General features: G+C 33.0%; 3 pseudogenes; all 3 read left to right on the top strand.

The window, feature by feature from the left end:
- Positions 1-49: 49 nt before the first annotated feature.
- On the top strand, positions 50-2,002 carry LOC120218961 (annotated as a pseudogene).
- Positions 2,003-2,893: 891 nt separating this feature from the next.
- On the top strand, positions 2,894-6,753 carry LOC120219034 (annotated as a pseudogene).
- A 5,611-nt stretch (positions 6,754-12,364) lies between these two features.
- LOC120218960 lies at positions 12,365-15,146 on the top strand (annotated as a pseudogene).
- Positions 15,147-19,256: the final 4,110 nt, after the last annotated feature.

Here is a 19,256-nt window from a genome sequence, read left to right as displayed (position 1 = left end):
TTATACTACGCTAGTTGTGCCGTGTGCATGCTATGTTGTAAGCTGTTAGATGAACACCTTGTATTCTACTCTCTGCTGTAAGAATTTTTCTGCAGTAGGAGTTGCTGCTGCTGTTCAACTTGAGACACCGACTCCAGAGAACCTTTCATGGAGAACAATGTGTAATACGTGGGTTTCGTATTTCCATGCTGTTCTACAGTTATGCGCAAGAAACAAAGCAGCCATCCATGGGAAAGCATGCCATGTACGGGCAATCCATTTTGGGTTGCAAGAAGACACTACAACATCTAACATTCTCATTAACTTGTATTGTAAATCAGGTCTTTTGTCCAGCGCCCGCAAAGTGTTCGATGGAATGCAGCACGAAGCAAGAACAAAGCAGCCATCCATGGGAAAGCATGCCATGTACGGGCAATCCATTTCGGGTTGCAAGAAGACACTACAACATCTAACATTCTCATTAACTTGTATTGTAAATCAGGTCTTTTGTCCAGCGCCCGCAAAGTGTTCGATGGAATGCTAGCACGAAGCTTGGTTTCTTGGAATACATTGATTGGTTCGTACGCCCAAAACGGGGAAGCCCATGAAGCATTAAATTTTCAAGCTTATGCAAAGGAATGGAAGCTCGTTTAGTGAATCACCATTTCAAGCGTCTTTGCGCCTCTGTTGCAATTTGTGCTGTTTCTGTGTGCAAACTACTGCATGGCTTGCTATAGGCTGCCGTTGATTCAAACATGTTTGTGGGAACTGCATTGGTTGATGTTATGCAAAGTTGGTTTGGTAAAGGATGCTAGCTGGGTTTCGAGAGCAGCGGGAGAGGTGTTGTTACATGGAGTTGTATGGTGGTGGGGTACATTCAAATGAGTTATTTGAGGAGGCTTTATTGTTGTTTCGTAGATTTCAAATGATGGGAGTAGAATGATCAGTTTTACTCTCTTCCGTTATGTGGTTGTTCGGGGCTAGCTGCTTTGATGAAGGAAAACAGGTGCATGCCATTATATCTAAAACTGGATTTGGTTCAAACATATCATAGCTTCCTCTCTTATAGACATGTATGCTAAATGTGGCAGCGTCGAAGACGCTTACACTGTATTCACCGGTATAGAAGAAAAATGTGTTTCTTGGAACACAATGATTTCTGGCTTCTCTAAACATGCTCGTGCCTTGGAGGCAATGATTTCATTTGAAAATGCAGCAGATGAGTCTTTACCCTAAGGAAGTGAAATATTCTGTGTTATCTGCATGTAGCCATATGGGCTTGGTCGATGAAGCAGAGAGCTACTTTGATCTCATGGTAAGAAAACACAATATATCACCTAATGTCATTCACTATTCATGCATGGTTGATACCCTTGGCCGAGATGGAATGATTTCTGAAGCTTACGATTTGATACAGAATGCCTTTTGTTGCCACTTTCTATGGGGATCTCTTTAGCTTGTTGTAGGTTCCATGGGAATCTTGAATAGCTGAGGTAGCAGCTAAGCATTTGTTTGAGATGGAACCTGATAATGCTGGAAACTATATTCTGCTCTCCAATATTTATGCGGCTAATAAAGGGAGGAAGTTGTGAGAGCAAGGAAATTTCTTAAGAAACATGGTGAAAAACGAAAGGGGTAGAGTTGGATAGCAATCAAGGATAAGGTCCATGCTTTTATGGTTGGAGAGATCAATCACCCAAGAATTAGTGAAATTTATTCCAAATTAGATAAGTTGGTGGAGGAAGTGAAGATCCTGGTTATAAAGTAGAGACTGAACATGACCTTCATGATGTGGAAGAGTAAAAGAACTTTTGAAACACCACAGTGAGAAACTGGCGCTTAGTTTTGGGCTGCTGTGCCTACCTACTAGTGCCCCGATTCGAATAATGAAGAATCAGGATTTGTGGGGACTGCCATTCTATTATGAAACATGCATCTAGCATTACGCAGAGGGAAATCATTGTTAGATAAACCGGTTTCACCATTTGGAGGAGGTCGTTGCTCTTGTGGTGATTTTTGGTGATCTATTCATTTCCTGATCCTGTGTCACGGTCTTTAACAAGTTCAATGGTTTAGAAATTCCATCTCCTGTTTTAAGATCTGTACTGGTGTTTGTAAGCAAAAGTTTTATGAGACAACATCCAGCCATTCATCGTATATACAGCATTTTAATGCATACCAGATTCTCCCCCTGATGTCAATGTATTACAATGAACTGGTGTTCACAACAGGACAATACAGCCGCTATTTTTGCAGCTTCGAACAATGGGACCTCCTTTACTACACACTGGGCATCAATGGAACATGCGATGCCATTGATTTGGAGTTGGGATTCCCAGGCCTGATTTTCTCGAGGGAGCTCCTTATCTGGATACTCAACTGGATGGCTTCCTTTGCAATTTGTGGGAGAGATTTTTTTTGTAGTGTGAAGATGATGCTACTAAAAGGCCTGATTTTGATAAATTTTAAAAAAATATTTTATATAAAATATTTCTCCCATCTATACTTTAATCGTGACAAAATATAAATTCAAGTACATTTCTATTTTTTCCTAATAGGTAAGAGTGTAATTAATAGTATATGTTCAGTTTTTTAATCAATTAATAACGCAAAAAATAACATTTACTTTTGTCATTGAAGTCATTTAATGAGTTTACGTACATTCATATTTTAATTTAACAGAAATAAATCTAAGCGTTGTAATTAGTTTTTAAAAATTTAAATAGGCAGTTGTAACTCGTAACTAAAATGGCCAAACTGCCGCTTTATTTCCCTCCGAAAATTCAAGGATTGCAGTCTAGATGCAACCGCGTCAGCAACATACAAAGTCCAAGGATTTCCCAAAAGGATATGTGGCCCAATCATGTATTCCTGTATCTGTTCCATTCCGCACATAATTCTATCCCATTATTTTCCTTCTTCGTTGCTTCCATTCGATTCGATTTGGGAAAAGCAAAAAAGAAGAAGAAAAGAAGTTTACAATTCTTCGGAATTATTCCCCCTCTATTTCTCGAATTCTTAATTTCACCCTCTCGGGATCTCAAGTCCTCTTGCAAGCAGGCCCTCTCCTTTGTACAGGGAGAAAAAAAGAAGGGGTGCTGCTTCTCTGATCGGATCCAAGATCTATGCTCTGAGAGACCTTTTTTTCTATATTTAACGATATGGGTATTCTGTTTACAAAAATGTTCTCTTCTCTGTTTGGTAACAAGGAGGCTCGGATCCTTGTCTAGGCCTTGACAATGCCGGCAAAACCACCATTCTCTGTATTATTTCTCTTCCTTATTATTTTCAGTGTTTCCCGTTTTGCTTTTATCGGGATTTATTAAATGTACAATTGCCTTTTTTATTTTATAATTCAATGGTTTGGTTGCAGATCGACTCCAGATGGGTGAAGTTGTCTCGACAATTCCAAGTTAGTCTTCTTCTTTTTTCAATTTTCTATATTTTGTCTTTTGTTTGTTTGAAATGGATTTATGAGCATTTCATGTGTTACGGAGTTAGTGTTTGCAATTAAGCAGATCCACGAGTTTCTTTTATATTTAAGAATTGTTATATGATTTACTTTGTTGTTAATGGCGCAGCGATTGGATTTAATGTTGAAACAGTACAGTACAATAACATCAAATTTCAAGTTTGGGATTTAGGTATGTCGACCACTACTCCTTGATCTATTCATGGTTTTCTTATATCTTCATATTTCTGTTCTTAGTATTTCATGACATGGGCATTCTTTTGTCTATCCAATCACAAAAATTTTAGGTTGTGGAATTGAATCTCTTAGTGTTGGACTGAAAAATAATATACATTATTTCGCAAGTTTGCTTTCTTTGATCATTTGGAGTTCTTTTGTTTTAACATAAGTGCTATCAACTTCTTGTCTCAATGACATCTTTACCATTTATCATGCAGGCGGACGACAAAGTATCAGGTAACTTTTCTAAACATGCACTATTTTCTTTGTCTTTTAAGTTCGTTCGTTATTTTTATTTATTTTCTTCTGTCAACTCTCTCCTATAAGATGTTTGGTTTGCGGAAGCTGTATGTAAAGTTTGTCTTTGTGAGTCTAGACCTGGCCGTTGGCTGATTAGAAATTTTATTCAGTTCATGTAGTTAAGGGGTATGCATTACAAAAATCCATCTAATGCAGTAATTGTAAAATTTTCAAGGACAGTTCATAGTCTTTCAAGGACATTTCATAGTCTTTCAAGGATATTTTTCTCAGAGTATTATAGGAGTATCTGCATAATAAAAGTGTATCATGTTGTACACTCATCCTACGACATTTGTGATTGGATACACAATAGGCTTTATTTTTGCATTTGATGCATGAGCATCCAAGTTTTATTTAATTATTTAATTATTAGGATCAGCTTTCTGTTATCAGGCTTTAGGTTAGTTTTTTTTAGTTTATCTTTTGTGTTATTTTGAAGAGTTATATGATTAGCATAGGACTCTTAGTTATAGTTATAATTAAATTGGAGTATCTGTGAGAATTTTACTATAAATACTATGCTAGAGGTTATTAGGGAAGTGATTATTATCATTAACAGAATTTTAATAGAATTGGTTGCTGGAAAATCCCAGAACCCTTTTCTTTATCCCTAATTCAATTAGGTCATTATTTTTTTCAATTTCCATAGCTGTTTAACTTTCCTCTCCGTCAAATTATTGCTAAAATGGAGATCTTTAAAAAGACAAATTATGCTTAGTTATCTTAGTCACTTTTTGCTTTAGAGAGAGAGAGAATATCAAAGACTGCTTTTACCATGCAATCTGAACCTAGATTGTTTATTAACATTTCCATGTTCGTACAAGTGGATTTCCATTTTTTTTTAGTACCTTTAGAACAAACCCCTAAATCTATTATCCATTTGCTCTACAGGCCATATTGGAGATGCTACTTTCCAAATACCCAAGCTATAATCTATGTTGTTGATTCAAGTGACACAGATAGGCTGGTGATAGCTAAAGAAGAATTCCATGCAATCTTGGAGGTAAACACATCAAGATGCAGTTCTTCATATGACAGTTTTTTTTTTTTTTAGTTTTCCTATTTAAAACATCCTAAACCATAGTTAAGGTATATATTATAAATGTTCCATGCTGTGAAGATGACATATAGATCATTGGCAGGCTGTAACGTTTATATAAATTTCCATTGTAGTAATTGTTGTAGTTTAGAAGTTCGATAACAAGAAAGAATGATGCATGAAAACATTCTTTCTGCTTCCTAGACTAGAATGTTATTTTCTTACAACTTATATTCAATTTTCAAGGGAGGCAAAGTATAATTAACAATAAAAAATGGGAGGGGAAAATCAAAATAAATCAAAACTTGAAGGTCTAAATAGGTAGTTTTTAGTAATAAAAAAATTGGGGGGGGGGGCACTACACAGTTTCCGTCCCTGCCTAGAATGTTATAGTCCTGCTGTATTGTCTTTCCCTTTCGTGTATTTATTTATTTATTTGAATGCAAAATCAGAGGACTTCTCTGTCTGTTTGTAGTCTCCCATGAAAAAGAATTAAACCAAACCTTTTTATTTTTATGTCTGTAACCAACAACTCCTGCTTGGTTTTTACGATCTCCTGTTTACTTGTCAATGCTTGTTTTATATTTTATCATGCCACTTCTGGACTAGTTTCAAGTTTGAATCTTTTGCAGGAGGGGAGCTAAGAGGGGCAGCTGTTCTGATTTTTGCAAATAAGCAGGTTGGGGCTCTTCTTCTTTTTTTCTTCTTGTAGTGCAGACTGCAGACCCTTCTTATTTTTAGGTGTTTTTCTCATGTTTGACGACTGACATCGAGTGAAAGCTGCTACTTTAGAGAATTTGGATTTTGTTTGGTAGACATTTTGGGGTTGAATTAGCGCATCATGTGTAAATTAGTCGTGAATATCATTGACTGTGTGCTTTATTGCTCAAATATTGACACAAATATAAATCCAAATCCATTATTCAAAATTTAAATTCCCAAATAAAACCTTAAGAAATTTGGCTGAGGAAAGAGGAATAACATTTTAATTTCCTTAGAAAAGATTTTAAGCCACTTTGATACTTGTAGTTTATGAAAGTTTTGTAACTCACGTTGTTGGTGTATACACAGGATCTTCCAGGTGCACTTGATGATGCTGCAATTACAGAGTCTTTGGAATTGCACAAGATAAAAAACCGACAATGGGCTATTTTTAAAACATCAGCGATAAAAGGGGAAGGTCTTTTTGAAGGTTTGGACTGGTAAGTTTGGTATCTTATGTTATCCTTGAAATTACTAGGCAAATTGATGTGGGTCGCTGGGGATTCAATTCTCTCTAGCCTAATTAAACTGTTCACCTTATTGGCCATGATTGCAGGCTGAGTAATACCCTTAAATCTGGAAGCAGCTAGCTCTTGGCATGGAGAATCAGAAGCATTGCAGCTACATGATCCATCCTAATGGTGTCTGCTTTAGCATGATGATCTGATTGAAATTTGATCCGTGGAAAAAGTTGACCTGAAATTTCTGGTTTTATTATTACTATTATTATTATTTTCTGGGCTTAACATTTGGTTTACCTGTTCATGGAAGAAATAGTTGTTAGAAGTTGGGCGATGGGTGATGGAGCTATGGGCAGCCTTGAAGAGTCGTTGCCATTGTTGGTGCAGAGTTTTGTTGCTTATCACATAAATGGTTCCCACCACTTTTTTGGAACTTTTTGAGATATTTTTCAGTTTAACTTTGTTAATTTATTCGTATGGTTTCTTCAAATTAAATTAGTTACTATCTTGGATGAAAATTGATTATAGGCATGGAAAGATTTTCATCTAATTGATTGAGATTTTCTCTCCTGTCGGTCATAGAACATGCTTAAAAGGCCTGGATTTCTGAGTGCATCCGGATGCCTATGGGTTAAAGTACAATTCATATACTATGTTTCCAATATTATTTTTAATTAAAAATATTTTAATCTATATATATTAAAAAATTTCATCAACGATTCAAATATTATGTTGTTAAAAGTCTGACTTGACATTTAATTTAGCTATGTGGTATTTTTTTAAATGATGTGTCATGTGATACATTCGATGAGATTTATATTCGGTCCTTTTGTAATAAAAATATAATTTAATTTAATTTTAAAAAATAAAACTTATTCTTTATAATATGAAAGTCGAGTTGTTGCCTCCATGGTCGGAATCAAACCTTGGTGGTCGACAACTCACCAGTTCTCAAAGCACATCTTATACCATTTGTTTCTTTGATTTTGGATCGTAGAAGTAGAAAAATCACCAGTTCTGGTTATTAACGATTTTTTCCACTTTTTATGAAGTAAATATATATTACTTTATCATTTTGATATCTCTAATTTTTTAACGAATTTCTTTAATAAATGGTTGCAACTTGTAGGTATTGGTCACAACTGAATGAGCAAAAAACTCCGCTCTTTATGATAATTTTATTCGTAAGTTATAAGCAAAAATATTCCAATCTTGAAAGGTAGAGCGTTTAATTTTCTAAGCACAATCTGCTTTAACAGTTGGGAACGTGGGTGCTCATTGCAAAGAGATTTGACGTTGGTTCCTACTAATCGATGCCTATGCCGTTAACATCAATCCCATAAAGGCAGTGTTTATAATCCAGAATCCCGTTCCACCGCAGCTGAAGAAAAGAATTAGATTCCAACTTACATGCTGCGTTAATATCAACCCCATAAAAGCAGTGTTTACGATCCAAAATTCTGTAGTGAAGGAACCACATTCCAACGCACTACGTTATCATCAACCCCATTCCATAGCATCTTATTCACCCCAATCCATACCCATTGTCCAGGGCGATGCGTTGGAGAATTTTTCATTTTTAACTCTACTCTTTTTTTATTTAAAAATTTTATTTATAGGTTATATATAGTTTACGTGACTAATATCTTTTAAAAATAAATACAAAAACAATTTTATTTATATAACATGACTTAATTCACAAAAATTTATAATCAAAATATACATCTTTTGTAAATATCATCTATCCTATACCATTAATCATCACATTAAGATATTAAGCTCATGTCATGCATGATTTTATTTGAATAAATTGTCAATATTTGGTTAGATAAATTGACTTTTGTTTAAATGATAACATCTATGATGTAAGGTAAAAATTGTGTTGATGATTTAAAAATATATAATACATTTTTATTTTCATCTATCTTTGATATTTCTTAGTATTCACACTATATAAATAAATAAATCAATTCTACCATAATTAATAATGTATCACAAAATATATAAATTGTAACATCTCGAAATTCAGGGTCAGTGACTAAATTGCAAATTTTGAAAATTATGTGCTTGATTTTGAAATAAGTTAAAAGTTCATGGATTTAATAGTAAAGCTGGAAAGTAACAAGGGTATTATGGTCTTTTCTAAGAGAAGATTTTTATTCTCTCTTTTTAAGGAATATAAAAACGTGGGAAATGAGGAAATCTATCCAGAGTCTTCTTCTCCAGCTTATTCTTCTCCCCGTAAGCCTTAGTTAAAGGTGAGTTTAATTTCAATTGTTTAATTCTTGGATTTATAAGTTGATTTTGGTTCTTTGAGTATTATATAAGCTTAAGGAAAGCTTATATAAGCTTTAAACATCAAGAATAGATAATTAAAAAGGAAATTATATGAAGGGTGTATAAATGAACTTTTGTTATAGAAAGGTTTTTGAAGTTCTAAAGATGGATTTGACCTGTCAATGGTCTAATTAAGAAGTTAGAAGCAATAGAATTGAATTTGGAACATGTTGAAAATTTAGTGTAATTCTTGAATTAATATGAAGAATAGGATTTTGATGTTAAAGGTGATTAATGAATAGAAATGAGTTTGAATATGAGTATGTAAGTTAAGAATAAGAAAGGGGATGATATATGAAGTTATTAAGCTGAAAATAGTAGATTTTCGGGCATAAAAATGAATTCTGGGATATGTGCATCGATGCACATTCAATGTGTACTGATGCATCAAGGGTATTTCCAGAAATTGTTCAGTGTGTATCGATGCATAGGAAGTGCATCGATGCACCCATTAAAAATAGAAACATCGATTGCAGTTAGTGCATCGATGCACCCCCTTAAAATGAAAACATCGAAGGTGATTTGTGTATCGATGCATGGGTAGTGCATCAATGCACATGTTAAAGAATGCATCGATGCACTATAGAATGTATCGATGCACTTCAAGGGGAAATTGAAATAGACATTTCTTTTGGTATAAGAAATGATAGATTAGAGTATATCAATGGGATATTAATATGTATCAATGTATGATTATGTAGATATCGAACATGAACAAGTTCCGGAACGATTATCGAGTTAAGATTCGATCGAAAAAGAGGAAATCATAAAAGTGGATTGGAACTTAGTGAGGCCAAGGTGAGTGCATCTTATTTGTATAAGATTATATGGAAATTGGACTTGTGATAAGTCTATTTCCTATAGTAATAGCTCATTAAGTCTTGATTATAAGTATGTTAACAATATGAAGTGTATGTATGTTTGATTATATGAATTGATATGATTTTGTATGTGTTATGTGGTTTATCTAAAACACTATTAAGTGTTAATGAGAGAATATAAAATAAGTTATGAAATTATAGGAATATAGAAGATAAGTCAAGAGATGTATGGAAATGGAAATAGATGTTTATGAAGAGTCATAGGAGAACAAATATAAGCCATATGATAATAAAATATAAGACTATGTGAATACATGGTTATGAGATAAAATATGTAATAATAGGAAAATATGATGAAAGTGAGTTCATGAGAAGTGATAGGAACTAGGTAAACATGGGTAACAGTATATGCATAATAGAAACATGAGTTGGACAAGTACATAGTGGTATGATCCATTATGAGAATTAGTATAATAGAGCTTTTTGATTAATGAGAGTTAAGGGAACTAAATAAGATTGAATATAGAATGAAATGGGAATAGTATATCAAGTTAGAAAACTTGAATATAAAGGGACGATACGAATATGTAAAATAAGTTATATGCTAAATATGGAGCTATATAAAAAGATTATAATGAATATATGAATTGAATTAAGTAAATAGATTAAATTAATACCTAATAAAAATACTTAAATGATATGTTTAGAAATACGACATAATTTATATAATCTAAGGGAATACAAGAAATGGAGCATAAGGTAGATGATATTATATATGTTATTATATACATATAGATATATGTTATCAAGCATATGAAAGGACTCTGAAAATTGATAAGCTATGTGAAAGTGTTCTAGTGTTTCTATGTGTTATATGAAGTATATATGATCATATGTGAACAAGATATGATATGTATGTTTACATGAATACCTGAGAAATTATCTAAGCTATAGATATGATATACGTGTTATATGCACTTTGGATATATGATATGACATGGATCTATGTGACTACGTGAGAAAGTATATAAGCTATGTGACATGTAAATGTGAATCATATGAAAATGTTCTACGTAAGTGAACTATGTGTATAATATGAATATGTGAAATGACATAAATGACAATGCCCATGCTATGTGTCTTGAGAGCTAGAGGTATAGTTGGCATGCCAAGAGTTGAGGGTCTACGCGGTTTTCGGGACATATGTATTCCTGGAACATGTGTGATATCTTTGAGACACATACTTGATCCTTTGTATATGTATATGACTCTTAAGGAATTTTCTACGTGGTCCTTAGGGATATTTTATATGGCACTTCGGTGCAATTCTATGCGGCACTTCGGTGCACTTCTACGTGGCACTTTGGTGCATTTATACGAGCTATGGTGATAGCATTAGTGCATAACCTATATAGACTCACATATCCATAGTTCTCACATGTGTACATGGGTTAATAAAGAAATAACAACAAACATATAGTACATGTGACTTGTATGCTTTTGTGCTATGAATGATATTATATATTTATATGATGATATGTGGATTGTATGATTAAATGAGTCAAATGTTGGTTAAAAGGCTAGGTATAAGAGGATATGTATTAAGTGATATAAACGATAATAATATTGATAACGAAATAAGGCTAATGATGGAAATGATGGGTGATGAGTATATGTGTGTGTATATGTTCTTACATGTAATGATATATTGCATAGATGTTATAGGGATTTGTTACATGAATAAGGGTATGAGTGATAGCAGTAATTGTTCATGCATGATTACAAGCTATAGTTTATATTATATGCTTATTTGTCTCACTAAGTCATAGACTTAGCATGTGATTGTTTCACACGTAGGTTATAGAAGTGAGAAGAGAAAAGAGCAAAGTGGAGCAAGACAGGTCAATTACTTCTTACTGAAGATCAGATCAGAAAAGTTGTCTTGAATTAGATGTATGTACATTGAAAATAATTGGCATGTAATTAATGTTTGAATTGTATGCTCTGATCGGTTTTGCAAAAACATTTAAGCTCTGAATAGTCTGGAAATCTTTTGAATAAGTTACATGTATAAAAGTTTAAATTACTCACTATTTTATACAAGTAATGTTTTGAAAAGTCAATGTATACCTCGGACTCAGATCCAGGTCGGGTACGGGGGGGGTGTTACATAAATAGTACATTTACAATTCACAAGTATTAATATAATGTTTAGTTATCTATGAAAATAAGAATCTTATTGTAAAAATAGATTGACTTATTATTTAATTATTTGTGGAATTGACTAGTTGTTAATAGTAGTAGTAGTACAAGGAGGACTAGCACTATGATGAGACAAGATAGAGTTATTTAAGATAGATTCAGTCATTGTCGAAGGCCATGCGTTGTAAAATTATTTTATTTTAACTCAAAATTTTATATACGTTCCTTTAATTTTTAATAAATTAAGAATAAAATTTAATAATATATTAGAGATTATATAAATCTTAGTAAATATCAATTCTACCACAATTAATATATATTACAAATGATATAAATGGTGCATTCACACTTCACATGTATTTTAGATAAAATAATATATTTTAGTAACATGACTTAATTCACAATTTATAATCAATGGTACATTCACTTCACATGCATTAATATAATGTTTAGTTCTATCGAAATAAGAATCTAATTGCAAAATAGGTAGACATATTATAATAATAATAATAATAATAATAATAATAATAATAATAAAAAATCAATGGTACATTCACAATTTATAAATAAAATTAATAAATATTACAGATTATATAATGGTACATTCACACTTCACATGTATTAATATAATGTTTAGTTATCTATCAAAATAAGAATCTTACTGTAAAATAGATTGATTTATATTTAATTATTTTGTGGAATTGGCTATTGTAATAGGTTTAAAATTAAATTTTGAATAATTTTATTTAAAAAATATAATTATTATCATCTAATGGACACGTCAGTAGGTGAGTGACTTATTTTATTACTTGTGTTGACTTGATTTATAATATTAATATTATTATTACCGTAGACAAGCGGTTCCTAACGTGGTGGTTGTAGAGTCATTGTTGCTTTGTCTTAGGTGGTGAAGGTGGGTATGGTGATGGGCTATGGGGCAGTTATAAATGGAGGGGAAGGTTCAAACTTCCAAAATAAGACTGCAAATAAGTTTTCAAGTGAGAGAGAGGATGGAATATTGGAACCATTTCTCTTATAACAGAGCTTATAAACGTAGGAATCCCATATGTAGCGAAACAGGTTAGGTTGATTCGTGGAGCCCCGGAGAAAGTTCAGTCACTTGAAGATGAACTGCAATTTATTGTCGAGGCCCTCGGAGAATATGATCACGTGTTCATGAAAGATAGCACCGTCAAAGAGTGGCTGAACCAAATCCAGAAATTAGGTCAGGAGGCAAGGACATCATCGACACATTCACCACCCAAAAACATATCCAGGACTACCACAGGAAACCGGTGACCAAGTTCTTTTACGCTTGCTGTCACCTTGCAAAGCTTCGTCGTATCTCCATACGAGTCAACAAATCAAGACGAAGATGGAAGAAATTGATGGTTACCAGAAGAAGTATTTCCCTGACCTCTTCGTACCCACCAATTCAGAGTGGTTGGAGAAGCAAAGGAGGGAGGTTGAGGAGGAGGACGTGGTGGGGTTTGACGTTGCAATACAAGAAGTTAGGAACATGCTGCTAACTAAAACGCTAAAGCGTCAAGTTATTTCAATTATGGGGACAACAGGCTCCGGCAAGACGACTTTAGCCAAAAAGATTTACGGAGAAATTAACCAACAGTTTCAACATCATGCATGGGTTTTGTGCCGAGCAAATATGCTACGAGGGACGTGTTGTTGGGCATCCTTGGGAAGGAGACGTCAAAATAGACGACGAAAAGTTGGTTGAGAAGGCGAGGAGCTTATTACAAGGCAAAAGATACCTTGTTGTCATTGACGGCGTGGAGGAAACTCAACTATGGGAGACTTTAGAAAAGGATAAGGTATTCCCTAAAGAAAAGCATCAAAGTAGACTACTGTTGACTACTCGTTCACAAAACGTGGCTTCACTAGCAAGCTCATCAACAGATGATCAGTCTAATATTCATGTTATGGAACCCCTTGATGATGATCGGAGCTGGGAACCTGGAAAAGCTGGTATTCAAAGATGGAAGCTTCTGTTCACAACTGAAGAATATTGGAAAACAAGTTGCTTCCAAGTGTGCTGGGCTGCCGCTTGCTATTGTCTGCTTGGCTAGTTTACTAGCTAGAGATATATGTTACGAGCACTGGGTAAACGTAATTGCGGATGTGAGTTGGTATCTTAATAAAAAAGATAGCCCACCATGTTTCGGGATATTTGGTTTGACCTATAATACTATACCTCAATACCTTCGAAAATGTTTGCTCTATTTGGGTGTTTTCCCCAGCGGTTTTGAAATCCCTGCAAGGCAGTCATCAACCTTTGGATGGCGGAGGAACTTATAGAGGAAACTGGACGATCAAGAGCTGAGGAAATTGGATGGAGATACTTGCACGAACTAAGGAAACTAAACTTGATCCAGGTTGTTAGAAAAGAGACGGCGGTGTAAGAACGTTTCGAATCCATGAATTGTGGACGGAGTTTTGCGTTTCCAAAGGTGAAAGGGAGTTCCAAGTTCACACCAAGCTAGGATCACCTCTAAGCAGTAACGTGTCGGGGAGGCTTTCCATCCATTACAGTTTGAGGTACATATTGTCTAATCCAGATATTTATCCAATTCCAACCTACGCACTCTGCTGTGTTTTCACGATAAGGACAACCTTGATTCCAATGGGCTTACGTTGAAATTCGATCATTTCCCAAAACTCAGAGTGTTTGACTTAGGACCTACACGCGTTTCCAAGCTTCATAAAAACATAAAAAAATCATCTCTTTTGAAGTATTGAGGAAAACCATCCTTCTTCTACCATCTTCCCCGTTCCATTTTTAGTCTCCCAACCTACAGACATTTGATATTAAAAGTACATGTGTTCCATCTACATGCCTGCCTAATGACATTTGGAATGCACAACCTTAAGCATCTTTGTTGCCTCCCCATACTACACTGCCTAACTGTCCTAAACAATCTCCAAAATGTCTACCTTTTCTCCAAACAATTTCAGCAATAACTCCTAATGAAACACAACAGCTCTCATCATGCATCCCAGGTTTCCGAGTTGGTTAAGTTGACGTTAATAGCCAAGACATGGAGAAGATTCAAAGATGTTTGGAGTGCCTTGACAGGTTGGATTGTCTTCAAAAGCTAAAGATTATCAATCCAGCTATACTTCCATCGAGACCAGGGACATTACCAGCACAGTTGGTTAAGGTAACCTTGTTGGAAACTGACCTGGTTGCTGATGATGTAATGAGAATGTTAGAGAATCTGGATCACCTACAGGTGCTGAAACTACTAAAAAAGTCCATTAGGGGACCGGACCTCGAAATGAGACCCAACTCATTTCCTCAACTCAGATTCCTGTTCATGGAAGAAATCGGTGTTCGAACTTGGACGATATGTGATGGAGCCATGAGAAGCCTTGAAGAGTTGACCATCAGTAGGTGCCATGAACTAGAACTGCTTCCAGAGCAAATTAGGGAACTGCCTAACATACTCCAGATAAAGGTGGATTCTCGCTCTTATTGCTTGAAACAAAAGCGTCAGCAATTAAGTCAGTAAAGATGTGATGTCCAAATACATTTTTAATCACTTATTCATGGAAGACAATCCACAGTTTCCCCCAGGTTTTTTCAATAAAATTGAAGGAAATTCTCTTTTCATTTTGCACGTTAAATCCTGATTTATTCCTTAATTTTAGGCATGGTTTGGATTGTGTATTTGATTTGTAAAGATATAAATAAATGAAATTGACTGCAAATCAAATTTGATACAACAGATAAACTATTCCTAGGTTGGAATTTGTATCTTCAGCCCAAGTTCCTAGTCATTGGGGAAACTACTATAATTTACAAACCCTAGGATGGTACCCACATTTTACATCGATTTATTTAACTGATGCTCAAGTTTAAGGAATGTCACTCTCCGTTGACCATTACAGACTGAAAAGGAACCCTCGTAATCTCCACCAACGTCGAATAATCCTTGCTTATATGTTGTTTCCACGGCTCACCATCCATCTGCATAAATACGTCTTTCCACTCTCCACCTGTTATCTCCAATCTTATCGATGAAGCCTGCGATAAGAGACAATAATCAATAAAAACATCATCATATTTTCAGAAGAGCAAGGCCTGTGCATCCCCAGGGCACTTCAAAACCCATTTATTATGCATGCAACAATAGGAACTACCGTTACCAGAAACATGGCACAGCAGAGTATACAACATTGATCATCTGTAAACATTATGAAGTTCATGAGAGTAATTTTTGCTACCTATCAAGCATCTTGTCAAACAACCCTTCGTAATTTCGCTTTTTTCCTCTTTTGAAAGCCACCTACGATGAACGTTATTTGATTCCAGTCTAACTTGTACTTAATCTTAAGTTTAACCCATTTGGCTTGTTATGATGTGAAACTGTATACGTTACATTACCTGCGCTATGTGCTTTGCAGATACGAGATCAACCATTACAAATGATGCATGCCACCCTTGCTTTAAACCAAAGATTTCTAGAATCCCATCATTGGCACGGGCCTCAACAAATCCCCTCTGCAAAAATAAATAATGAAAATCAGAGGCAATAAGTTTAGATTTGGAATTCAATCAAGCCTTTCATATTATCAAACAAAGTGGCTAACTTTTCTACTATCCACCGGCCTAAGAATCATAGATAAGGCATTGTTCTTACTTACAACATAAGCATAGGCTGCGAGGTTGAAAGCAATCAAGTTTACATAATCAAAGAATGGCGAAAATTATAGGTCGAAAAACTTAGCGGTAGCATCTTTCAGAATGCTTTTGGAACCATGATTTATATCTATTGATGACCAATCATTTTAAACTAACAGTTCTACTTTCTTGATTTTCCTGTTAGGTAAAATCCATGTTGATGCATCTAATGAAAAGTCAAATGCCCTTCCAGAATTTTTTTTTTTTAGCAATTTCTGCAGAGGAGAAAGTGGAATTTTTCTCTTATAGGGTATTTAACCCACGTACTAAGAAAAAAAATATGTCAACTGAAAATTTTTAACCACTTGTTCTAGAGATTATTGACGAAATTCTTCAATGTTACTTCAATATATAAAATTACAATATCAATTAGCTGTTCAAAATCACCCTTTCTCACTATTTATATAATTTTATATTTCCAAATACATGCGATCCCCGTGATTTGGTTTTAATTTAAATAAACATTTATATGCTGAAAGTAACTAAGCTGTCCAATAATAACACCTATTAAGATAGATACTACACTTTGTTGTACTATTCACCGGTAGTATTTATGTTGATATAAATATTATATTAGACTAGACACAACAATATAGCAATAGCTGGTAACCATCTTAAACCATTAAGGCTGTAAAATCAGATAATCGGACATGTTTCAGTCGGATCTTGATAGGTCAGGTAAAATCGAATACAGGTCAACTCATATTGATTTGACTAGATTCAGATGGGTTCAGGTCAGGTCATTTTCAATTCGGATCGATCTCAGTTCAGGTTCGAAGCAGATAAAGACCAGGTTAATTCAAGTTCGGGTGGACTTCAGTCGGATCTCGTTCAGATCGGGTTACATCATTGACAGATAAAATTCAGGTCGAATGTTTACCAGATACGGATTGAGTTCAGGTCGGATCGTTTTTATTTTTGGATTAATTATTTTGTCATCTTTCGTGATTGTTGAATTGCAAGTTGTAATTGTATATGATTTCGAGTAAATTAAGAGAAAAATAAATATCTATGGATCAATTTTGTAAAAAATATAAATTTAAGGACAAAATTGAAGAAATGTAAAATTACAAATAAAATTTTAAAATATAAATTAAACAACACATAGGTAAGGGACTAAGTCGAAATAAATTTAAAATGTGAGGTTTAAATTAATATAAAAAATGACTAAGTTAAACACATTTAAAAAGTTATGGGCCAGTTACAAAAATATAAATAACAACTAACAATGGGCCAAATGAAGATGCAAATATAAATTTAGGACTAAATTGATACATATAAAAGTGAAAGACTCAAAATTAAAATAAATTAAAAAACAAAAAGATTAAATCGAAATAAATGCAAAATCTAAAGAAATAATAAAAATATAGTAAATTTCATTCATTTAAAAATTGAAAAAAAAAATAAATATATATATAATATAAGTTATAAAATAATAGATATATAACATTAATGGTTTTGCACGATGTTCCTATTGTTGATTCTGCTGGATCAAAGATCAATAATAGTGGTGGGCATATGGCACTAATAGAGAATCGGTAATGGCACATTCTCAAAAGCTTAACCACGTGATTCCAATTCTAAATATAATATTATTATCAAAAGTTGTTAAAGGGTTGAACGTGAATGAAAACAAAAGTAATTTATATATATATATATATATATATATATAACCAATATTAAATAATTTTATTAATTTTATTAAATAATTTTTATAATATGTATGTATAAATCATGTATAGTATATATAAACTATATATATATATAAAATATAAAGATACTATAGTTTATAGAAACACTATGCTTAAACTATATAAAGTATAGTTTATAGAAACTTAAACCCTAAATCATAAACACTAATAAACTTTAAATATAAAACTAAACCATAAACCTAATAAAATGGACTAGCACTAATGCATATATATTTTAATAAAAGAGTGTGTTTATGTATTAGGTAAACTAATGTAAATGGATTATTACTATTGCAAATGGACTTATAATATGCAATGTGACATACTAATTATTAACACCAATTAATTCATGTTTATATCATTTATATTTAAATAATTTTATTAATTTTATAATATGTATGTATAAACCATGTATAGTATAGGTAAGTTATATATGTATATATATATATATATATATATATATAGATATATAATATATAAACTATAAAATAAATACTTACATAGTTATAGAAACACTATGCATAAACTATATAAAGTAAAATTATATATAGAAACCTAAACCCTAAATCATAAACCCTAAACTTTAAATCATAAACACTAAAAACTAAAACATAAAAAACACTAAATCATAAACCATAATATAAATAGACTAGCACTAATGCATATATATTTGTAAAAAGAGTGAACTTATGTATTAGGCCTATGTAAACTAATGTATTGCCAAAATTATTTATATTAATAAGGTAAAACATTAATATATTACATAATAAATACTTTCATTATTAATATTATTTTTCTTTGTATAAATAAAACTATATAATTTATATAAATTAAACTATATTAATTTTTCTTTGCATTATTAATCATGTTTTATCTAATTTACATTTAAATAGTTTTATTAATTTTATATAATAATTTTTATAATAGGTATATTTATTAATTTAATTATCATAATAAGTTTTATTATAACATTTAAAAAGTAATCATATTAATTTTTTAATTACATAAACTAAAAAACTCATAATTTATTAAAATCTTATAATTTCGTCCATGATAATATATAAGTCAGATAAATATCAGATCAGGTCATTAACAAGTCGGATCATTTACAGATCAGGTTAAAAACAGGTCAGGTTAAAAACAGGTCAGGTTGAAAACAGGTCGGGTAATACCAATTATTTACCAGGTCAATCTCGGGTTCGGGTTCATATCAGTCGGATGCAGTTGGGGTTCGGATATCATATTTTCGATTCAATTCGGGTTCAAGTCGTTCT

Source organism: Hibiscus syriacus, unplaced genomic scaffold, assembly GCF_006381635.1.
Source record: "Hibiscus syriacus cultivar Baekdansim isolate YM2019G1 unplaced genomic scaffold, ASM638163v2 tig00110202_pilon, whole genome shotgun sequence".
Lineage (NCBI taxonomy): Eukaryota > Viridiplantae > Streptophyta > Magnoliopsida > Malvales > Malvaceae > Hibiscus > Hibiscus syriacus.
Note: the sequence above shows the minus strand (reverse complement) of the source record. Positions and strands in the feature narration are given on the sequence as shown.